This window comes from Fukomys damarensis, unplaced genomic scaffold (assembly GCF_012274545.1).
Source record: "Fukomys damarensis isolate Sample0158 unplaced genomic scaffold, DMR_v1.0_HiC HiC_scaffold_39, whole genome shotgun sequence".
Classification (NCBI taxonomy): domain Eukaryota; kingdom Metazoa; phylum Chordata; class Mammalia; order Rodentia; family Bathyergidae; genus Fukomys; species Fukomys damarensis.
Genome location: NW_022900951.1, coordinates 115,480,762 through 115,504,559, shown reverse-complemented (window position 1 = coordinate 115,504,559; position 23,798 = coordinate 115,480,762). Strand labels below are relative to the sequence as shown.

At 39.1% G+C, this 23,798-nt stretch overlaps 1 long non-coding RNA gene across 1 annotated transcript in view; it reads right to left on the bottom strand.

Moving 5' to 3' along the window:
• Positions 1 to 3,519: 3,519 nt before the first annotated feature.
• LOC104873700 overlaps positions 3,520 to 23,798 on the bottom strand; it is a 21,332-nt gene continuing 1,053 nt past the window's right edge. The window contains exons 2-3 of the long non-coding RNA XR_783543.2: positions 10,300 to 10,382; positions 3,520 to 3,635 (exon numbers count right to left, since the gene is read on the bottom strand). This is a non-coding gene — a long non-coding RNA (uncharacterized LOC104873700). The remainder of the gene's footprint in view (positions 3,636 to 10,299; positions 10,383 to 23,798) is intronic.

Here is a 23,798-nt window from a genome sequence, read left to right as displayed (position 1 = left end):
ATATATAGTAGTTATTTCCCATCACTAGGACAAAATACCCAACACCCATAATTTAAAGGAAGAGCGACTTATCTTGACTCACAGTTTGAGGGTTTAGTCCATGGCTGGCTGGCTCCAAGGCAGAAACAGCATAGTGCAAGGGCATAGCAGAGTAGAGCTGCTCAACCCATGGCAGCCAGGAAACTGGGAGAGAAAAGAGGAGCCAGAGATAAGAATATATTCATCTAGGTCATGCTCCCAGTGACCTCCCTCTTCCTCTTCCAATAAGGACCCTCTGCCTAACAGCATACTGATATTAACCCACTGATGAATATAGTGCCTCCATGATCAATCACCTTCCAAATGCCCCACCTCTGAACACATGATGAGACTTCTGGGGGACATTTTAGATCTAAACCATAACATTTGGCTCGTAGTAGCTCATGTTTATCTCATTATGAAAATATATTTAGTTTATCTCTAAGAGTAGTTAAAATATTAACAGTTCTAACATTGTTTAAGTCCATAGTCAAAGTTTCCTCTGAGTCTCTTGGCAAACTCTCTCAGCTATGAATCCCTGGAAAAATATGAAAGAAAACTACTTCCAATATACAATTATAGAGGGAAAATATTTGCATTCCAAAAGGGAGGAATGGGGGCATATAAAGGAATTGGACTAAATCAAGACTGAAAGCCAGCAGGGAAAAGATTAAATCCTGTATCTCCATGTCTGGCTTCCAGGGCACATGGTGGTGAGATAAAAGTTCAAAGGGGTTTGGGCAGCCCTGGCCCTGTGGTCTTGCTGGTCTTGCATGTCCTCTCTTAGGCAGTTTCTGCTCATTTCCTGCAGCTTTCTTTGGCAGACATTTCATATTTCTGGCTTCTCCAACTTACTGAGGTCTCTACTGTACCTTCACCTTCATTTTCACACCTTTAAATATTGCCCCCCACAAGGGGCATGTTGTCTGCTCTCCCAAGATTTTGAAATCCGGGTGAAAGTCTCTACAATCGCATTAACTCTTGCTTTCTCCATGACTATAAAAGCAGTGCCACATGGATAATGCCAAAGTCTGCATCCAGCTCAAGAAGTAGCTGGAACCATAGTGGCAGTGGTCTCTTGAGTGCCTGGATGACTGAAATTAGGAAAACACTTCCCTGGGCAGCCCTAAGTAAGCAGTGTACCCCAGGGCTATCATTTAAAAAGTGAAGTGGTTTTCTTCCTGGTACTAAGGATTGAACCAAGGGCTTTCTCACTGGGCTACCTCCCCAGAACTTTTTGATTTGAAACAGGGACTTGCTAAATTAATAAGTTGTCCAAGCTGGTCTAAATCTTGTGAACCTCGTGCCTCAGCCTCCCAGAGTACTGGAATTACAGGTATAAAGTATTTTTTTTACGAGAATGTACACTTTTACTCCCTTGAGCCTGTGATGGGTGTGATCTAGCCAATTTTTGAAATGTCTCAAAGCATCTTTTAATTGTCATGATTTTTTAAATGGTGCTATTATTTTTAGCAGCCACATTCTCCTTGGCTTCAGTTTTACATACACTTTCTTTCTAGTGAAACTGTACAATTTTTAAATCATTTGGCTTTTTATTTTATATTGCTTTCACTGTAGATCTGGCTAAAATCAGCCAGCAGTACCCATGTCACAGTTTGAACACTGCACTGCACTGCCTTGAAACATTTTTGCCAATTCATTAGTCTGCCACCTTTAAATTTAGCCTCATACAAAGTCTGAGGACATGGACAAGATGAAGATAAGGTCTTTGCCAGAATGTAACATGCATGTCGTTAAGTCAGCATTCCAGTAGAGTCCTTGTTCCCATCTGAAACCTCTTGAGTCTGGCCTTTATCATTCACATTCCAATCAGCATTCTGGTCTTTTGAGCTCTCAGTAAAATTGCTCATTAAGTTATGCTTACAGGATTGTAGAGCTTTTCTAGCAGGCATCTCTAAACCTTTCTAAACTTCCCCTGTGTTGTCATAGGGGACGCAAAGGAGAGCCAGACAGCAGGAATGTAGTTTTGCTGAGGAGTAGAGGGCTGAAGCTCTCACAGGCAAACAGCAGCCAACTCTCACTAAACTCGGTTTTTATTAGATACATGCACAAAACTTCCAGGGGAATAAACAGTTAGTTCCTTACAGATTATCTCTTGCAAAGCATTAGAAAATATTTTCTATGAACACCTGGTTCTAGTTATTCATATACTTTCTCAAAACAGAATGTTCCCTGAATGTTATCGGATGGCTCTCAAGACTGTTTGCAGCCTTGAACTTCTGAGTTGTGGCTCTCTGTGTGGAACCACAACTGCAGTTCCTATTCCAATCTGTGTCCCAATGTAACCTTCTCCTCTACACCCCTGCAAAATAGTTCCAAAGGTTTCTGAACCACATGGTCAGGTATAGCCACATGGCTCTACCCCTGGAACCAATTTTCTGTATTAGTTACTATCCCAACATTGGAACAAAATATTCCACACCTATAACTTAAGGGAGAACAGGTTTACAATGCCTCCCCATTTTAAAGGTTTACTCTGTGTTTGGTTGGCTCCAAGACAGCAATACCATGGTGAAAGGGCAAGGTGAAGGACAGCTGCTAAACCCAAGATGGCCAGGGTGGGGTGGTGGTGCTGGGAACTGATACATCCTTCCAGGGCACTCCCACAGTGACCCACCTCCTTCAACCAGGTCCTACCTCCTAAAATCACATTCAGCTATGGATTCATCAGTGGATTAATCTATAATGAGTATAGAATCCCCATGATCCAGTTCACCTTTCAAAAGTTACACCTCTAAATGCATGAGATTTCCAGTTGACATTTAGATCTAAACCATAATATATACCAATCTAATACACACACACACACACACACACACACACACACACACACACATATATATACACCAATCTAATATATAACAATCTAATATGAAGGGAGGGAGGGAGTGAGAGAAATAAAAAGAGGAGAGAGGGATAGGGAGGACGAGGAGAAGGAGGAGGAAGAGGGGAGGGAGAGAATGAGAATGAGAATATGAATGAATAACACGAGCACTGTCAGAAGAACAAGCAGGGGTGGGGGTCAGTAAGGATCACCTCAAGTATGTGCTTTACCCAGAGATATGTGTGTGGGGGGTGGTTAGGCAAGTTTGTATATAAGGCAGGCCTATTGGCAGGGAAATTTGAGTTTTGTTACTAAGGTCTTTCAACTGATTTTATCAGGCCACCCATGTCTTCAAGGTTATCTCCTTTGCTTAACATCAGCTTGTAGTTGTTAACCACAACTTTAAAATCCCTAGAACAACACTAAGATTAGTGTTTGAGTGAATACAGCCTAACAGAATGGACACTAGGCTATAGTGGTTACTAGAAAAGTAACCATCATAATGGTGATCTTTGCCTGCCTGTTTGTATTTAAAAGTGGGACCCAGAAAAGCTGATTGGAGTGCTCCTACGCAGGGACTACCAATTGGATGATTTTGCTTTGGGGTGAGAAAGATGAGAACCATATGATGAGAGACCCCTAAAAATACCAGAATTTGAAGTCTTTCTCTTCCATAGGCTCTTTTATTTCCCCAAAGAAATCTCCGAAGTTTCACCTCTGTTGCAAGGAGTGGGGAGTGCTGGGTGTATTTGCTGTTCTGTAAGGGCTGGAGCTGTGAACGTAATAAGACATAGTATTTCAATGACTGTCACTATGTGCAGGCCCATGTCGTACTCTGCCCTTCACAGGACCTGGTACCTCCCAAGTCCCAAGGCTTTCTAGGGTTTTGCCTGGCAAACTGGCTCACTTAAGTCCATAGCCCTTTCTGTGAGGCTCATTCCTAATTCACTGAAGTTTGTGGCTCCCTTGACATTTCGTTATGACTTTATTCACTTTGTTTGGTTTGGTTTTTAGACAGGGTTTCACTATAGAAACCTAAGTTTCTCAACTTAGAGTTGAGGCCAGTTTTAAACTCACTTCCCAGGCCAAGCTGGCCTCAAATTCATGATCCTCCTGCCTCACACTCCTGAGTACTGGAGTTATAGGTGTGTTCCACCATACTGGATTTGCTTCTATACACCTTTTTCTTTGCAAAAATCATCCTTGTAGATTTATAATCTTAAAAAATTAGTAGGGAGACAATGTGCTAGCTTTTTCACGTCAAACCATTCAGGCTAGTTTTTGTACAGAATAATCTTAGATAAAAATTGAGAGAAAGTGGTACAAGAGCTATCTTTCTTTGCATCCTGGGGAACCATAACAAACTGGGAAGGGTCTGCTCCAGGGAGCAATCCAGTGGCTGAAATTTAGCTTAATGCTGAATACTGAGAATAGCAGTGAAATTCTCCTTCAGCTGCAAGATGTTTCAAGTCATACAAAAGTATCTGTATGCTATGAAAAGCAAGATATGCTTATCATCTTCTAACCAATATCACAGCAAACTGTTCTTCCTGGAGGAGGTTCGGATGAGGCTGTTCTGTCCCGTTAGCTTGTGTGCCTCCAGATAGGATGACTGAAAAATAATATCATGGATCAAATGAATCATTATAGATGAAGAGTAATGTGATCCTAACAATAGCAATGTTACCTGTATGAAAAGGGGAGAAAGATGCAGAAAAACTTAAAGCAAAGAAGAGGAAGTCATCACGTTGAAGAGGAAGGGCAGCATCTCCAGACATCCAGCCCTCTCCTCTCATCATCTAGCTATCACAAACTCATCCTTATCCTCCTTTCTAGTCAACACTAAGCCCTATTATAAGTTTATCAGAGACTTTTAGAAGCAGGCCAAGGGCAAAAAACAATGAGAAAACAGATAGATGACTGGGAAATAGAAAAAAAGGTTCTCAGCCACACATGTAACCAAGAATTGGTCATTTCAGCAACAGAAAGAGAACGTGGAAGGACTTTTGTCAGGCTCTCTGGTTTGAAATTTTATAACAGGACATTCTCTGTGCATATCACAATATTAGATTTCAGATAAAAATGACAAATATGATGGTTAAGTTTGATTGTGTCAACTTGACTGGCTTGGAAGCCACCCCGGGATTGGTGTAGCACACTTCTGGGTACATGTGGGTTGGTCACAGAGGCTTGAGCTTGTGGGTCTATGTCCTTTCTTAGCCCCTTCCTCTCTGGCACTGTTCTCTGCTCTGCTTCCTGGGTTCCTTGAACTAAGCAGCTTTGTTCCACCACACCCTTCCCTCCATGTTCCTTCTGCTTTGAAGCCAGCTGACAATAGTCTGAATTGTCTGAAACCATGAGCCAAATTAAACCTCCCCTCCTTTAACTTGTAGGTATGGGATATTGTGTTTGAGCAGTAGGAAAGCTAACTAATGCAGTATTCTTAAGGAAAAAACTATTTTGCTAGCTGGAAAGTATGAAGGTTTCAATATTTGTCTCACAGATTAAGGGCTAATCAAAATGTGGTATATATTCACAATGAAAACTCATTTGGCCATTAAAAAGTACTGATACATGCTACACACTGCTTTAACCTTAAAAATATGATCATTAATGAAAGAAGCAAGGATAAAGACCACATATTAGATCCTATTTATATGAAATGTCCAGAATAGGCAAATTCATTGAGAAGAAAAGTAAATTAATGGCTGCCTAGGGTTGGTGGCGATGGGAGGTTTGGGAGGTGATGCCCAAGGGTATTGATTACTTTGGGGATAAGGACACATTCTAAAATTAGATTGTGATGGGTTTTTTATCTCTGAATATAAAAAACCAATGATTTGTGTACTTTAAATATACAGCAATAACTCAGTTTACAAACACTTCTGTTTACAAACAATTTGTTTCACAAACAAAAAGATTCTGCAAGGTTTTTGCTTCTGTTTGTAAACTCTGTATCAGAAAAATACAACCATGGCCATCTTCCCCACAGAAACACAAAAGCAGCCATTTTCCCCAAATTATAAAACAAATTAAGTTTGGAAACTGAGGTATCACTGGACTTTGTATGGTATGTGAAATTTATCTCAACAAGCTGCTACCTGATAAAACCACAGTATTCTGGAATATTAGCATCCTTAAAATTTTTGTCACAATTGTTAAGAGGTAGATTTCCTCATTGGTTGGGATTTGGAACACTAAGATTCCTAAAGAAAAAAGAAGACAGAATAAAGAATTTTGGTCTGGCATAATACTTTCAAGATGAAGATTTACAAAAGTCACAATTCATCAGTGTGGTTTTATTCTCTTCAAAAATACTTGGGGGAAAGGCTATGGGGCTGAGTGTGTAGCTCAGAGCACACATGAGGCCCTGGGTTCCATCCTCAACACTAAAATAAAACAAAACCAAATCAAAGCAACAACAACAAGACCGCCACCAACAAAAACCACCCCACACCCAGCTAGAATCAATGTCAGTTGACTTACAGTCAAGTTATAATTATGCCACAGAGTAACAGAATAAACTTAGATAAATCTTTCAGGCTATCAAAACCTCAATTTTCTCACCTAGCAAGTGGGTTAAATAAACTGAGCCTGTCCTGTAAGTTTTTGTGGGAAGATCAAATGAAAAAAACAGAAAAATATACAACTAAAGATGGCAGGCTGGTTAATTTTGTTATTGTTATTAGTAATATCAACTGTATATCAAATTAAGATGGTAACTTGCTGTCTTAGCTACTTTCCTCACCACTAGCACAAAATACCCAACACAATTTAAAGGAGGAGAGGTTTAATTTTGTCTCTCATTTCAGAAGTTTCAATCCTTGCATGGTCAGAGGCATGGAGGAAGGGCTTGGGCAAAGGGAAGCTTACATCATGGCATCTGGGAAGCACAGAAAGAAGGGAGGAGCTGGGAAGAGAATATACACTAGCAGGTCATGCTCCCAGTGCGCCACCTCTTCTGATCAAGCCCCGCCTACTAACACCACTTTTAGCTATAGCACCACCATGATTCAGTTACATTTTAAAAGCCCTGCCTATGCACACATGAGACTTTGAGGGGTCATCTAGATTAAAAAAATAAACATGATATTTCACTCCTGGCCCTCAAAAGACTCATGCAAATCTCTTTATACAGAGTGCGTTGAGTCCATCTCTAAGAGCTGCCAAAGTCCTAACAGTTCCAGCTGGAAAGTTCAAGTCCAAAGTCTCCTCTGAGACTAAAGGCAAACTTTTAGCTGTGATCCCTAGAAAAGTAAAAAAAAGAAAGATAAACACTTCCACCTTACAATGGCACAGGGTAAATATTCTCATTCCAAAAAGGGAGACATAGGCAGATCGAAAGGAAGGGACTACAACAAGATTGAAACCCAGCAGGGCAAACATTAAAATTTGAAGTGCTGTGTCTAGTACCTGAGGCATATGGTGGTGAGATGTGAATTCTACTGGTTTGGGTAGCCCTGCTCCTATGGCACTGCCTGCCAGAGCCCCCATGGCCTCTCCCTTGGGCTGGCTTTGCAGCTTTGCTTAGATGTTATTTCATGTTCCTGGAATCTCCAACTTCCTGCGGTCTCCACTGTACTTTTGGCTTCACTCTTATAGCTTCATAAATTGCCCTCTTGGGTGAACACTGCCTGGCTTCATAGGACTTCTGAAATCTGGATGGAAGCCTCCCTGACCCCACAACTCTTGCATCCTGCATGTTGGTACACCTAACACCACATGGAGACACCAATGCTTGCCACCAGCTAGATCATTAATGGGGTTCTCTTGAATCATGGCTACAAAGGTCTCTCAGTACCTGGGCATTGTGAACTTAATCCTAACCAATTCCCTGTACAGCCATTTTGGAATATAGTGCACTGGAGTTTTCTTCTCAAAGGAAAGTGTATCACTTTTGTACCTCTTAGCCTGGGAAGGGGTAGGGTTCTGTTGATTCCTGGGATGCTCTCAGGGCATCTTTCCTATTGTCCAGATGCAAAATAATTGGCTTCTTTTTAATTAATCGCCTCTAAAAGCAACCTTTCTTTGGCCAAAGTTTTATAGGCCATTTCTTTCTGGTAAAACTAAAAACTTTTCAAATGGGCTTTTTATTAGAGTACAGGTGCTCAAAGTAGGTACTCATGATTCTCTGGATTTCTGCTTGATCTGTTGTGTCTTCACCTTTTTTACTCCTAATTGCATGGATTTGAGCCTTTTCTTACCTTTTTCCAATAAGATTGGCTAAGGGATTATAAATTTTATTTATTCTTTCAAAAAAACCAACTCTTGGATTCTTTGATTTTTTTGTATTGTTCTGTTAGTCTCCATTGCATTGATTTCTGCTCTGATCTTTATAATTTCCTCCCTTGTACAAGCTTTGGGTTTGTCTTGTTCTTCTTTTTCTAGGATCTTAAGATTCAAATAGGCTTTTTGCTTCTGATTTTCAGTATAAACCTGGCAAAAACGAGCAAGCAAAATCCATGCCACAGCCTGAACACTGGGCTACTTTGAAATTTCCTCCACCAGAGTTTTTAGCCTGCCACCCTTAATCTCAATGTCTGGCACTCTTAGGACATGAGTAAAATGTAGACAAATTTTGTTCCAGAGCATAACACATGCTGCCTAGAATCCAACTGCCAATGGAGTCCTCATTCCCAACTGAATCCTCCTGAGCCTGGTCTCTACTATCTGCCTTTCTATCAGCATTCTGTTCTTCTGAGCTCTGCTAAGAATCGCTCATCATTCAGTGTACAGCATTCTAGGACTGCTTCTCCAAACCTCTCCAAACTCTTCCCATGAATCACTTCGAAAGGCTTCTGAACCATATGGCCATGTAGTCACAGTGACAACCCCATTCCTCTGATACCAAAATCTATCTTAGTCACTTTCTTGCCATTAGGACACAAAACTGGACATTTCCAAATTAAAGAAACAGAGGTTTATTTTGACTCATGTTTTAGAAGTTTTTGTTCGTGTTTGACAGGCTCAAACATAGAAACATAATGGTGGATGGACCTGGACAGAGGAAAGCTGCTCATCTAAGGGCAGACAGGAAGTAGATAGTAAAGGAAGGAACCTGGAAGGGAGATAGAACCCTGGTGATCCAACTCTTCCAACCAGACCCCACCTCACCTCCTAAGGTCATATTTACCTATAGTGTCCCCATGATTCAATCACTTTTTTAAAGTACATGAGGCTTTGGAAAAATATCTGCATATAAAGCAGAACACCTGCTAATCCTGTAAAGAATTTATTCTTTATATTTGGACTTATAGGAACTGAAAAACATGTCTTACATATTAAATCCTCTTTGTATGTTTGTATTGGTCATTGTTACCAAAGAATATGTATTTTTGAGAAACAATAAGTTAATGTGTACAGTGATGGACTTTTGCTTGTGTCTATCATCTGTTCTTTTATCCACAAGGAACCTATGTAACGAGTCCAGTGAAACTGATTTTCTAAGATCAAGCTGTTTAACACAATATTTTCAGATGGCAGTCATCATGAGTTCCAATTAAACTTAGCAAATGTTTTATTGGATAGTAGAGAACTTCAGCAGTAAATACTCTATGCTTGTTTCATTGCTTAGGACTAAATTCTTCAGGGCCAATGTGGAAATAAGTAGTCCTAGCCAAACTTAAAGAAAGAATTGGAAAGCTATGATTCCAAATTTCTACTTTATGCTCATTTACTTCAAGCGATTAAAATGTACATTTCTAGTATCATCTCACAGTTTGAGCAGGTACCAAAAGTACTACATGCAAGGGCTGATGCATTCATAAAAGCAGTTGTGTGCTCCAGTACAAGTGTAATTGCATTGGGAAAAGTCTTAAAGCATCTAGCCACCAAAATAGAGTGAATTATGAAGGAGCCACCCCCCCATTTTTTTCCTCCAAAAGGCTTTATTTTCTTTGGGTCCAAGATGTAGGAGGGGGCTCCAGAGGTGAAAAAAATTTTCTAGTGCCTGGAAGGAGGAGGTTAGGCTGAAGTCATGATGCCAGGTGACACAGGAGACCGTCAGAGGCTTCCAGGCTCTGGGGCCTCTTCATCATGCTTGAGGGGGAGCCTTTTTTTTTTTTAGTCCTTTTTTTTTTTTTTTTTTTTTGGTACCGGGGATTGAACTTGGGTCCTTGTGCTTGCGAGGCAGGCCACCGAACCGCTGAGATAAATCCCCAGCCCCGGGGAGTCTTTCAAAGAGCATAGTGAAGTGGTCACCTATCTTCTTGACATTTCTTTGAATAAACAACAAAAATCTCAGCATTCACCTCTAGAACAATGTTTTCCTCAGAAAGCAAAGCTCTGTCCTTTTAAATGGAAAAATCAAAAAATTAAAAAATAAAAATAAATGAGAATTTCTTTTGAGGAGTTCCATGAGAAGAATTAAACATTACATCAGTGGCAAGGCCTAGATTAAGATAAATTAGTTCATCGATGTCTTTGGGCATACTTACCTGGGGTGTTTAAAGTGGCTCCCCCGTATTTGACATGCATTTTAGGAGCAATACATACATCTGCAGGGTTCCATGATGCCAATCTAGAATTAAATGTCACAGAAGATTGTATTATTCATAGTGTATTAGTCAACTCTTTTGGTTGCAAATAATAGAAGTTCAGCTGCAAGCTAGTTTAAGGTCAAAAGAAAATGTATTGATCTGTATAACTTAAATGTCCAGTAGGCAGCTGGATGTGGTGACACACGCCTGTAATTCTAGTACTTGAGGGGCTGAGGGAGATGTCTTAGCTTGAGTTTAGGGCCAGCCTGGACTACATTGCAACATTCAGTTTCAGAAACCAACCCAAACAAAATTGGAGTAGGGGGAATGTAAATATTTCTTCACATATGGCTGGATCCAGATGTTCAAATAATGCCAATAGGAATCTGAAACTCGTTTTTCTTATATCAGCCCTGCTTTCATCATAATTGGTTTAAATCAGTCAGGCTGTCTTTGCCACCTCAGGCTTATGTCACTTTTTTCCTTCTTGTTGTTGTTTTGAGACAGGGTCTCGCTATGTAGTTCAGGTTGGCCTCAAACTCATGACGATCCTCCTACCTCAGCCTCCCAAGAGCTGGGATTACAGGCATGCTCCACCATGCCCAGCTCATCTCATTCTTATAACTTAAATCCAGTCATTTTAGTTACTTTCTCATTGTTGGAACAAAATACCTGACACCTACAAGTTAAAGGAAAGATTTATTTTGACTCACAGTTTGTAAAGTGTTCAATCTATAGTCATATGGCTCCAAGCAGAGAAGAATGGCACAGGAGAAACAGTCCCTGGCATGGCAGCAAGAATCAGAGAGTGTTCTTTCTGCCTTCCCTTTTTATTCCATCCAGGCTGCAAAATTATTGGTTGTTACCACCCACACCCAAGTTTGGTATTCTCTTATCAGTAAGTCCATCACCCATACCCAGAACCATGCTAAATCAGTGAACTAATCCAGTATTATGCACTCATGATCTAGTCACTAGCAAAACCCCACCTATGAATGTCTGAGGCTTTGGGGGGACATCTAGATATAAGCCATGACACCAGTGAACAGAATTTATTTAGTTCCAGAAAGTCCTGGGTTTGTGTCTCATTGGTTTAAACTTATTATAGTGGCCAAGGAAACAGATGACACTGGTTTACTAGGTTTGGGGCTTCCTTCCACCCTGCAGTGGGGCTTTGCTGGCAGTCTTGTCTGCATCATATGGATTTAGAATGGGGCAGAGCAGTCTCTGTAGGAGTAGTGAAATACACAGATGCTGGCTAGGTGGCAAAACGACAAATGCTCTCCATGTACATGGCAGAGAGTGTAGCACAGTATGAAATTCTATAGAGCACTTTTATATCATTATATTTAATTACAGAAATTGTGAGACTGCTAATATCCCTAGCCTGTAAATGAGTTTTTCTTTGCTAATGTTCTTGTGTCAATGGATTTCCTGAATTCTGCAGAACCTCACAAAATCAAAGGTACTAAGGATACTTGTTATTTGTATTGCTTAACTCCGCTTTCAGCATTTTAGAGATTTTGGTTTCTGAAAATCTGTGCCTCTATAAGGAAAATATTCTGTTTGTAAAATTCACTTTCTTTTACCTGGGAAAGGTGAGATTTATAGATTTAGGTTAATGTTGTGAAAGCTTACACATCACTGACTAGAGAGAAGAATTTGGACTCAGCTATTTCCCTTTTAGATAACTGCTTTAAAGAGTTAAAGACATGTTGTAGTGATACATTCTTATCCACATTTGTAGTAGCACAATTTATGACGGCTAAATCTTCAAAGCAGCTTATATGTCCAACAACAGATGAATGGATAAAGAAAATGTAGTATTTATACATAATGGGGAACTATTCTGCAGTAAAGAAGGAAACATTTAAGTCATTTCTAAGAAAATGGATGCACCTTCAGACAATAATGTTAAGTGATATAAATCAGACACATAAGCTTAAATATTGCATGGTTTCACTTACATGAGAAGCCAATGATATAAATAAATTAATGAGCAAATAAAAGATAATAAGAAACAGAGATAGATTTTTGCAAATGGGAAGGGGATAACAGGAGATGGACAGATGGAGAAGGAGAAGAGGGAAAAGGAAAGTAAAAGGAATTAAAGTGTGTTATATTCATGTACTAACTTCTCCATGATAAATGTAGTCATTATGTGCTGCAAACATGTACTAAAAAATAAAAATTAAAAAATAAGTAAATCTAATTATCCATCACTCATACTCCTACACATGGATAACTATGAATAGGCATTTTATTTAGTTACATTCAAAAATATGTTAAAGAAATATCTTTCTTTGTACCTAATATATTCAATCAGAAATAGGTGTTGATTAATATCAAGTACTGTGCATATTTCAATAAAGATAATTTTCTTGCACAAAAGAGACAAAAATTTTAAACTGTTAAATTTTAATGACATAATTAGGATGATTATTTGTTCAAATTTTCTTGTATTTATAAAAAGCTTGTTAACTTTATTAAAAAGCAAACATTTATTTTCTATCTTTTTTTACTTAAAAATTTCCTAGTAGAGTAAATATCTATTTAGAAAAAGCCAATCTCTAAATCAATTCAGACTCATTGTATATTGGAAATTTTTTTTATGACTCTGTTGAAACTCTACAGGAATATTTGTATAATATCACTGTTTTAAATTTTAGTACTTTTGGGTAATTACCTTTTATTTTTCAAAATAAAAGAGATTTTTCATGAAGATCAATGCAAAAGATTAAAACGAGGGGGGAAGGAGAGAGAGGAGAGGAATTTTGAATAAGGCTAATCTATCCTTAGACTTCATACAAGGGCATTAGTAAAATAGAAAACGGCCTTATTTCCAAGGAAGGCCTTAGTTACACTCTGTGCTCACTGGCAAGAACCCCAAAGATTGCACTACAGAACACCACCATGTAAATGGGTTTGAATGTGCTATGCAAATTGAGGAAGACTAATTCACAGGTATGCGCCTTTTACTTCAGAACTAAGAGACTCTGAAGCTAGTGTTCTTTCAAATAAAGGTTTACAGCCAGGAGTGGTGGTACACACCTGTAATCACCGCACTCTGGAGGCTGAGGCAGGAGGATCGCTGTGAGTTCCAGACCAGCCTGTGCTACATAGTGAGTTCCAGGTCAGTCGCAACTACACAGTGAGACCCTGTCTCAATAAAACAAAAACAAAAACAAACAAAAATAATAGTAATAAAATAGAACAAATAAAGGTTTACAATAAAGACTGTTGTTCACCCATTATTTTATTATTCATCCATCCAATGAACCTATGCTTCAAGTGTCTAGTATATGCCAAGCCCTGGAAAATAGTGCATAGTAAGACCTATCTCTTGTTTTCAAGGACCTCAGAGTCCTTTGGATGACAGACTTGCAAAGCAACTGCAACACAGGATGAGAATCATTATGAGTGAGATAGGACAGAAAGGGCATGAGAGAAAGTGTCTGGCTTGGGGAGTCTTACAAGCTTCAGAAAAGGGGTAGTCATTTTTAATGACTGCATAATAAGTCACCTTATGGATGAGCTCATAAAGCTCATTCTCTTTCTCTCATGTTTCACACATTTGCCTGCCTATCTATCTATCTATCTATCTATCTATCTATCTATCTATCTATGTATTTAGCTATCATCTATCTATTCATCCAGTGCTTCTATCATCCTTGCAATGCTCACAGATGGCTTATTCTAGAGATTATACAGAATAATCATCGGGTATGCAGAATATCCAATTAATATAATGTCATGTATATGTTCTCATGTTCTTAAAAATCCTTTAAGAATGTCATTTGAAATTAGGCTTTATAAAAAAATAAAGAGGGAAATATACTAAAAACAAATAAATAAGAAAAACTAAAATTAGTCTTTAAATTTTAAGATAATTGTGTACTCATAAACAGTTGTTAAGAAACAGCACTGTCTTAGTTATGTCCTTGTTGCTGAGACACAATACTCAACCCCTGAAAGTTAGAGAAAAGGTTTATTTTAGCTCACAGTTTGTGGAGGTTTCAGTCTATAGCCCTCTGGTCTACAGCAGGACAGCATGGCAAGAGGTGCATAGCAGAGAAGTTGCATACATCATGGTGGCAGGGAAGCCGAGAGAAAGCATGAAGGGAGGAGTGATGGAGGGATATGCACACTTCCAGACCAAGTGACCTACCTCTTCCAACCAGGTTCTACCTCCTCACATCACACTTAATTATAAAATCAATAAAGGACTCATCCATTGATGAGTATCATGCCCCTATGATTGAATCTCATCCCAAAAGCCCCACCTCTGAGGGCATGAAGTTTTGAGGAACATCTAGATATAAACCATAACAAATATGGAAAGATCTGTCTAGTTTCTACCAATGACACTGTATTATCCAGCTTTCCCACTGCTGGAACAAAATGCCTAACACCCTCAAAGAATGAGATGAGGTTTCATTTGACTCATGGTTTCAGGGGATTTAGTCCATTGTTAGCTGTCTCCAAGGGAGAAATATCATAGCAGAATGATGCAGTGGAGCAAGACCACACACTTCATGGGAGCTGGGAGACAGCATGGTAACAGTGCCAGTGTTGAAGTGATGAAGGCCCATATATAGTACCCAAAGTTACTTCCATGATTCACTAAAACACACCCAGAAGTGTGCTTTTTTAATTCCCTGGGTACTTTTTAATCCAATCAAATTGACATATCATAACTATACTTAATCTCCAAATAAACAATAACGTCAATAATTCATCTTACATGATTCAACTATCTTGCCTACAACTAAAAATTCCATATTCCCTTTCCAAAGTCTCAAGAGTTCCAACATTTTTTCAGAAATCCCGGTCAGCATTTCTACTGAGACTCAAGGCAAACACTTAGCTATAAACGTGTATAAATGTCAAAAACAAGTTACATAATACCAAAGTCCATACAATAATATAAATATTCCCATTCTTAAAGGGAGGAATATGGGGATATAAAATAATCAGTCTAAAGCAAGACAGAAATGCAGCAGGGCAAATATCAAATCCTGTGCCTCCATATCTAGTATCCAGGGTACACTGTTGTGAGATGTGAATTCCAGAGGACTTGGGCAGCCCCACCTATGGCCTTGCTTGTTGCAGACTCTCTCTTGGGCTGGATTAGTTCATGACGTACAGTTTCCTACCAGATGTTCCACATTCTTGGCATCTTCAACTTTATGGGTTCTCCATTGAACCTATGGCTTCATTCTTACCGCTCCACACACTGCCCTCTCAGGGACTCCTTGCCTGGCCTTCCAAACCTTTCTTTGAAATCTGGGTGGAAGTCTCCCTGACCCTACAACTTTTGCATTCAGCATGGTGGTAAGAAAAGCACCACACAGATGTTGCCAAAGTCTTCCAAAAGTGTAGGCAGCAGCCAAGCTTTCTTACGGTATGGTTGCAGCAACCTTTAAGTGACTGGATGGATGAGTCCAGTAAATTGAATTCCAGGGAACCAATTTCCTAAGAGGTACATCTTGATCAGAGACCCTAGAGATTCTGTTCTCAAATGAAAGGTTTACATTTGTGCATCTTTAAGCCTGGAATAGGTGAGGTCTAGCTGATTCCTGAGACACCTTCAAGGCATCCTTATTCCTGTCTAGGTACAAATTACTTGCTTTCTTTTTATTTATTTTATTTTTTTTCTCTCATTGAGTTTATTGGTACATTTTAGGTATACAGTACAGTTACATTCATCATTGGGATCTTATACCTTTACATGGCAGGTCTTGGTTCTCATTTTTCCCCCTTGTCCCTGCCCTCCCTTCACCCCCTCCACTCCTCCCCATTTACAAAATTTTATTTCCATTTTTTCATTTTCTCTTATTTTTTTTCTTTCCCCTATTACCTTTCGCCTACCCCCCCCACTTTCCCTACACCTTTAGCCCTTTTCTTCCACTTGGTTTCTTTTTAATGTTGTTAATGTCTTCAGTAGCCACACTTTCTTTAGCTCCAAATTTACACATGGTTCCTTCTGAGCCAAAATTAAAGGTTTTCAAATTATTCTGCTCTGCTTTTTGCTCCCAGTTCTCACTATTAATTCTTGCTAAAAGCGGCCAGCAGTACTCATGCCACATCCTGAGTGTTCAGCTGTCTTGAAATTTTCTCTGCCAGGTCAATTAGTCCACCACCCTTAATCTCAGTCTCCTGCAGAATCTCAGAATATTGGTAAAACATAGAGACATTTTTTGTAATGCATATGGCTTCTAGACCAATTGTCAATGAAGTCTTTTATCCCAACTGAAACCTCATGAGTCTGACCGTTATTTTTTGTGTTCCTATCCAAATTCTGGTCCTCTGAGCTCTGACCAAAATCAACTATTAGGCTCTGTTTACAATATTCTAGGGTTTCTTCAACCTACTTCTCCAAATGTTTACAAATACTCACAAGCAAGTTCTAAAGGCTACTGATCCACATGGCTTAGTAGCTGTACAGTTACAGTTGTACAATTACAGCAATACCTCTAGCCCCAGTACCAATTTTCCGTATTAGTCAGATTTCCTCTCACTGGGGACATAATACCAAAGGAGGAGAGGTTTGATTGGCTTGTGGTTTCAGGGGATTCAGTTCACAGGCAACTTGCTTCAAGGCAGAAAGGTCATGGTGAATGAGCATGGTAGAACAAAAATGCTTAGTTCATAGAGGCCTGGAAGCAGAGCAGAGGAACAGCACTAGAGAGGAAAGGGTTAGTGACTATCTATAGTATCCAGTGTCATGCTTCCGTAACATATGCAGCCACATCTGGAAGTGTGCTTTACTAATTCCCTGGGAAATTCTTAAGCCAATCAAGTTGACATATTATGATAAACAGTCATAGATAATACCTTTCCTTATTTTGGGTGCTGAGGCTTGAATTGAGGACCTTGTCTATACTAAGCACATGCTGCTTCACTGAGCTATTCCCCCAGCTCTAATGGTAACTTCTAGGATAATATAAACTATATAATATAAAATATTATATATATAATATAAACTATAGGATAATACCACAAATAAGATATTGATTATGATAAAACAAAGATATAGAATAGTTCCATCATTGGAAGGGAATATCATTATTTTGTGGGTATCATCAAATCTAGGGTCTACAGCATGTTAAGCAAGTGTTGTAACACTGACCTACAACCCTAACTGGGAATGTCACTTTTAATAACTGCTTAACAAACCATTTTTAAATCTTTATTAAGTTTATTAGTACATTTTAGGTATACAGTCCAGTTGCATTCATCAATGGGATCTTGTAGCCTTCTTGGTTCTTATTTTTCCCCATTCCCCAACCCTTCCTTCACTCCCTCCACCCTTCCCTATTTACAAACACTTTGTTTCCATGTTTTTCCTTTTCTCATATTTTTACTTTCCCTTTTTAACTTTCCCCTACCCCTCCCACTTCCTCTGCTCTTTTAGACCTTTTCTTCCTATTACACAATATCAATTATACATTTTGATCCTCACTTATACTTTCAGTTTTTCACATCAGAAAAACTATACGGTATTTACGTATGTGTCCTATTTAATTCACTTAAGAGTATGTCCTCAATGTGCATCCACTTAGCTATAAATATCTCTAGTTTCTCATTCTTTATGGCTAAGTAGTATTCCATTTTATAGAAAAACCACATCTTCTTTATCCAGTCCCCAACTGATGGGCAAATGGGTTGTTTCTAAGTTTTAGCTCCTACAAACTGTGCCGCTATAAACATAGGTGTGCACATATCACTGTGGTTTGATTCCTTTAATTCTTTTGGGAAAATAACCAGCAGAGGAATAGCTGTGTCAAATGAAACTTCTAATCCTAGTTGTTTGAGGTATCTCCATATTGATTTCCACAGTGGTTGCACCAGTCTACACTCCCACCAACAAACCAAGGTATATAGATAGATAGATAGATAGATAGATAGATAGATAGATAGATGATAGATAGATAGATAGATATAGATAGATAGATAGATAGATGATAGATAGATAGATAGATAGATAGATAGATAGATAGACAGATTGGTAAAAGGAAACAGGGAGGAAAACCTTTTGAAAATGTGAAGGGGAGCAGAGATTGGGGGAAAGGGGATGTGAAAGAATTAAGCTGTTTCACACACACATACCAACTACCCACAATGAATTCAATCACTATATATAGCAAACATGAACTTAAAAACTGGGGAAAAGAGATCTAGTGATGGAGAGAGAATGGAGCGACGGGAGAAGGGGAATAAAAACAATTAAGATATGTTAAATACATATACCTACTTCCTAAGATGAATGTAAACATTAAGTATTGTAAACATGTACTAGAAAAAATTTTTAGAATGTTTTATTACTCTAAATAGGAATTCTACTCCTCTTAGCTGTTACCTTCAATCCATCTTCTCCATTCCCTGACAGCCACTACCTTGATTTGTTTCTATATATTTGCCTGTTGTACATATATCATTCAGATAGAATCACATACTGGGTGTTCTTTATGTGACTTTTTACTTAGCGTATTATTTCAAGGATGTAGTATATAAAAATTTCATTTCTTTTAAGGGTGAATTGATATTCCATTGTACCTCCATACCACATTTTGTTTATCCACTCATTTGTTAATAGATATTTGGGTTGTTTCCACCTTTTGGCTATTATGAGTCATATTGCTATGAATACTTGTACACAAGTCTCAGTGGGGAAACACATTTTCATTTCTCTTGGGTAAACAGCTGAGAGTAGAATTTTTGGATCATCTAGTAACTTAGCTTTTTGAGAAACGGCCAGACATTTGCACAGTGCCTACACTATTCAATAATCCCATTAAGGTGGACATGGTGGCACATGCTTTTAACCCTGGCTACTACTGAGTCTGAGAAGGGAGGATCACAAGGCCAGTCTGGGCAACTTCACAAGACCCTGCCTTAAAATAAAATAAAAAATGCCTGTGGTGAAACTCAGTGACAGAACGCTTACCTAACATTCGTGAGGCTCTGCATTCAATCTGCAGTACCAGAAAGACAAACAAACCAACAAACACCAAGAAAACAAACTCCCATCAACTCTGAAAGAGTTCTACTTCCTCCACGTTCTTACCAATGCTTTTTATTGTTCATAGTTTGACTGTAGCCATCCTATTTGGTGTGATGTGTTTCTCATTGTGGTACTGACTTGCAAATTTCTGCTGACTGATGTTGAGCACGTTTCCATGTACTTACTGGACTTTTCTACATCCCCTTGCCTGCTCTAATCTTTTACCTGTTTTAAAATTGGGCTTTCATAATTGTAAGAATTTTTATATAGTCTGCCTATGAGACCCTTATCAGATAGATACATGATTACCAAACATTTTCTCCTATTCAGTGGGTAGTCTTTTCACTTTCCTGATAGTGCTCTTTAAATTAAAGTACATTAAAAATGTGTGATATATTGTTAATCTATTATTTTTTGGTGGCCCATACTTTTGGTGTGATATGTAAGAATCTATTGTCTGATCAAAGGCCATGAAGCGCTATGCCTATGGTTTTTGCTTCCAAGAGTTTTCTGATTTTAACCTTTACATTTAGATCACTGATCTATTTTGAGTCAAATTTGGTGTATGATATGAATATGGGCTCAACTTCATTTTTCTGCATGTAGACATCCAGTTGTGCCAGTAACTTTTGTTGAAAAGATTTTTTGCTCCACTTCATTGTCTTGGCATCTTGGTCAGAAATAATTTACCTTAGCTATAAGGGCTTCTTTCTGCACTCTCAGTGTATGTCATGGTTATTGCAGTTTTGTAGTAAGTTTTGAAATTGGAAGGTATGAGTCCTGTGGCCTCATTCTATACTAAGGTTGTTTGGACTACTCTGAATACCTTGAATGATATTACTTTTTTGCTCACTGCTTATGAGGTGTGATCAAAACATACAATGAATGCTTAACTTATCAAAATTATTACAGTAAAAGACACCAATATTCGTCTCTCTCAAAACACTAAATTCAAACATATTCCTTTGTTCTTGTCACTTTTTCTTCTAATTTATAGAATTTTATTTTATATTTGTATAAATTTGTGATACATAATAATTACATTTATTTTGGAAGATTAGTAAATATATCACATATTGATCACGTTGATCCCACCGCCACCACTTTCTGAAGCAGTTCTGGAAGTCCTCTTTCATGAGTGTCTTTATGAGGTGTGATAAAATACACAGTGAATGCTGCTGCTGAGTGCCATTCAACAGAAAGGCAGGTTTGTAGAAACACCAGTATTTCCTCATCCACTTTATTCACTGGATCTAGCACCTTGCAACTTCTGGCTCTTCTCTAAAGTCAAAGTCAAAATGACTATGAAAGGTGTACATTTTGAATCAATTCAGAACATCCAGGGTGTCATACCAGTGCAATTAGACACGCATGAAAGAGGATTTGCAGAACTGCTTCAGAAAATGGCAGGAACAATGGCACAAGTGTGTTCAAACTGAGGAAGTCTATTTTGAGGGAGATTATTGGCAATGTATCTTTTACTGTAATATATTTAAAAACATTTTAAATATTAAAATATTGTTTCATCATACCACTTATCATTGCATAACTTTGCACTCATGATATGACTTTTATGTTTTTTTTTTAATGCTGAAGCTTTATTTTTTTCCAGTTCTTGTCAAAATGTAATTTTTCCTTTTTTGATTTTTGAGACAGGGTCTCCTCATATAGTCCTGGCTGGCCTTGTATTCAGGATCCTCCTGCCTCAGCCTCTCAAGTGCTGAGTTTACAGAGGTGCACCGCCATGTCTGGTTGGGATCCTATTCTTTTTCTGATCAGTGTCCTCACTTTACCTGCAGATACACTTGGAGGCTGAGAGTTAAAATTGTTCCATGATGCAGCCCAATCACATGAGGGCTTGTGTTGGTTTTGAGTAACTTCAGCCCTGTGGCTACAGAAGCAAAGATTCTCCTTCAGGACACACTTGAAACTGGAGCGGCTAGGGGGAGTTACAATACAAATACAAGATCCTGTAAAAGGAATCGGCCAGCATTACAAGGTTGCAAGCAGAGTGTTGAACCCAGAGTCTCTAGAGATTTTTGAACTGGAAAGAGTAGCTATAACATGGTGTGTATTTGTAAGGCTGCAGTCAGCTCAGAGAGCTGAGTAAGCATCCATCCAGACAGTTCTCATTTCTTTTCTTTTTAAAAAAATTTAAATTTTGAGACAAGTTCTCATTAAGTGGCTAAATTACCCAGCCTGGGCTTGATTTTGTGAACCTCCTGCCTCAGTAGCTGGGATTATAGGCTGAGACATCATAGCCAGCTCCAGATGTAATTTTTAAAAACATCTGCATACAAGTTTGCAATGCACTTTTGTAAAAGGCTTATTTAACTTATGGAGGATAGATAGTACAGCTAGTTTAAATTATCCAACAACATATTTATTGAAGATATTTAGAAACAGATATTTAGTCTGCTGGTAAAGGAATGTTGCAATGAAACTGATAAGTAAGATATAAAAGTGGGTGAATGTCATACAGGGTAACAAAACAGCAGTGTTTGGCGCTATCTTTTCTACTGGACAGAAATAGTTTACATTTGTATTGAACGGAATTATTTTCAGCTTATCCATCTGCTCAAACTAAGGTATGAGTGAGTTTTCACCATTTAGGCACTAATAAGAAATGCTCAATAGTTACATTGAATAAAATTACATTTTCCTAGAGACTTTGGGAATCCTTGGGAATATCTGTTATACAGGGTCCAATAGGACATTAAAGGACATTTAGTTTTCTTTGCTTTTTTTCAACTTTTGAATATTTTTTCTTCAGTTTTGTTATGCAACATAGGGATACTGCAAAAGTTACAAAGCATAGAAGGGATGCATACTGGGCTATGGCGGGGGGGGGCTTATTTCTTGGTTAACTGACTGATAGTTTACCAGGCTCTTGCTATTCATCAATTCTTTGTTATGTACCAATAGTATAAGGGCAGGGAGGTGTCCCTCTTCTAACCTTTGAGCTTGTGAAGACACTAACCAAGGAATTTTAAATGTTTGTTCATTTCATTGATGTTAATTTTCATATTTGGAAAAAATTATATTTTTAACTATCAGCTTTCTACACCTATTTTTGTTTATTATCTTTTTAAAAAATTACTCCTTGCAAAACCATAGCATAATTGCCTGTTAAGACAAAATCTCGAGAGTTCCTCTGTAACCAAGTGCTGTGCAATTTCACTCTCCAGATCCAGCTACCGCTAGTAGTGTGACTTCCGCCTAGCTTTTACACACATGCTCATGTGCAGTAGTTAAAAAGTAAGACCCAACTGTACATATTGTTTAGAACCTTACTTTTTTTCACTTGGCAATAAAGCAGGGTTTCTTTCCACATGTAGATCAATCTCGTACTTTTTTTTCTAACCCTAAAGATGTTTTTCCTATCCCGAGGTTATAAAAATATCTTCCCACATCTTCTTCTAGTATTTTATGCGGTGTCACTCATTTGTACCTTATTATTCATGTATTTTACAACAGTAGCATTAGTAAAACAAATTTTTTTGCGACAGTCTTGCTATGTAGTCCAGGCTGGCCTTGAACTCACTCTGTAGCCCAGGAAAGCCTGGAAAGCCTGGCAATCCTCCTGCCTTCAGCCGCCCAAGTGCTGGGATTACATTAGTAAAATTTTTAGGTGTCATCCTATCCACAGTGGCAGGAAATGGTAAGGGGCGCTTCTCTACCCTCTGCCCATACACAGGAAGGTCCTGTGTGAGTCCTATAAATTGACTTAACTCAGGCCGTTTAAACTGGCTGAAGAGGTTCCTGTGCCTTGGTGGCTGCGCACAAGGGTGTGTGTTTTCCTTCCCTTCCACTCTGCCTTTAGCACTTGCCTGCCCCCACTCCCCTTGAGTACAAATGGGTGAGTCTCCACTGAGTTTAAAAGATCTCCTCGGAGTGACTGGACTGTTAGACAGCAGACCTCTCTCCTGCCAGATAAACTTTGAAAAAGATAACGATTAAAGAGCAGCGTTTGTAATCCCTGAGGGCTTCTAGCCTTTGAGTACAATCTGGGGTGAATCCTAGAGCACTGACTCTATCCCAGACTTCCGCGGTTTGGTTTTTATTGGACACCTTGGGCCACTGCCCCACTCGCTACAGCTTCTTGCGCAAGGCTGCAGCAGGATGTGCAAACTCCTGTCCTTCCAGGCCCTGGGGAGCTCCCAGATCCAGTTCCAGAAGGCTGTGGACACAGAGCTAGTAGAGCTCTGTGGCTATCAGTTCCTACTTAGCTTCTTTAAGCGGTAGACTTCTCTTACTTTCTCACCGGAATCCGGGAGGCTGAGACCCGGCAATCTCAAGAGGGGAGACAGGGAGCTTGCAGGCGCGCGAGTGGGGGCAGGGTTCCTGCGCTTTCAGGACTCCAGACAGGGCCACGTGCGCGGGGTGCTGTGCGCCGCCCTCTCCCGAAGGGGCCCCGAAGCCCGGCCCGGGCAGGACCGGCGGGGATGCC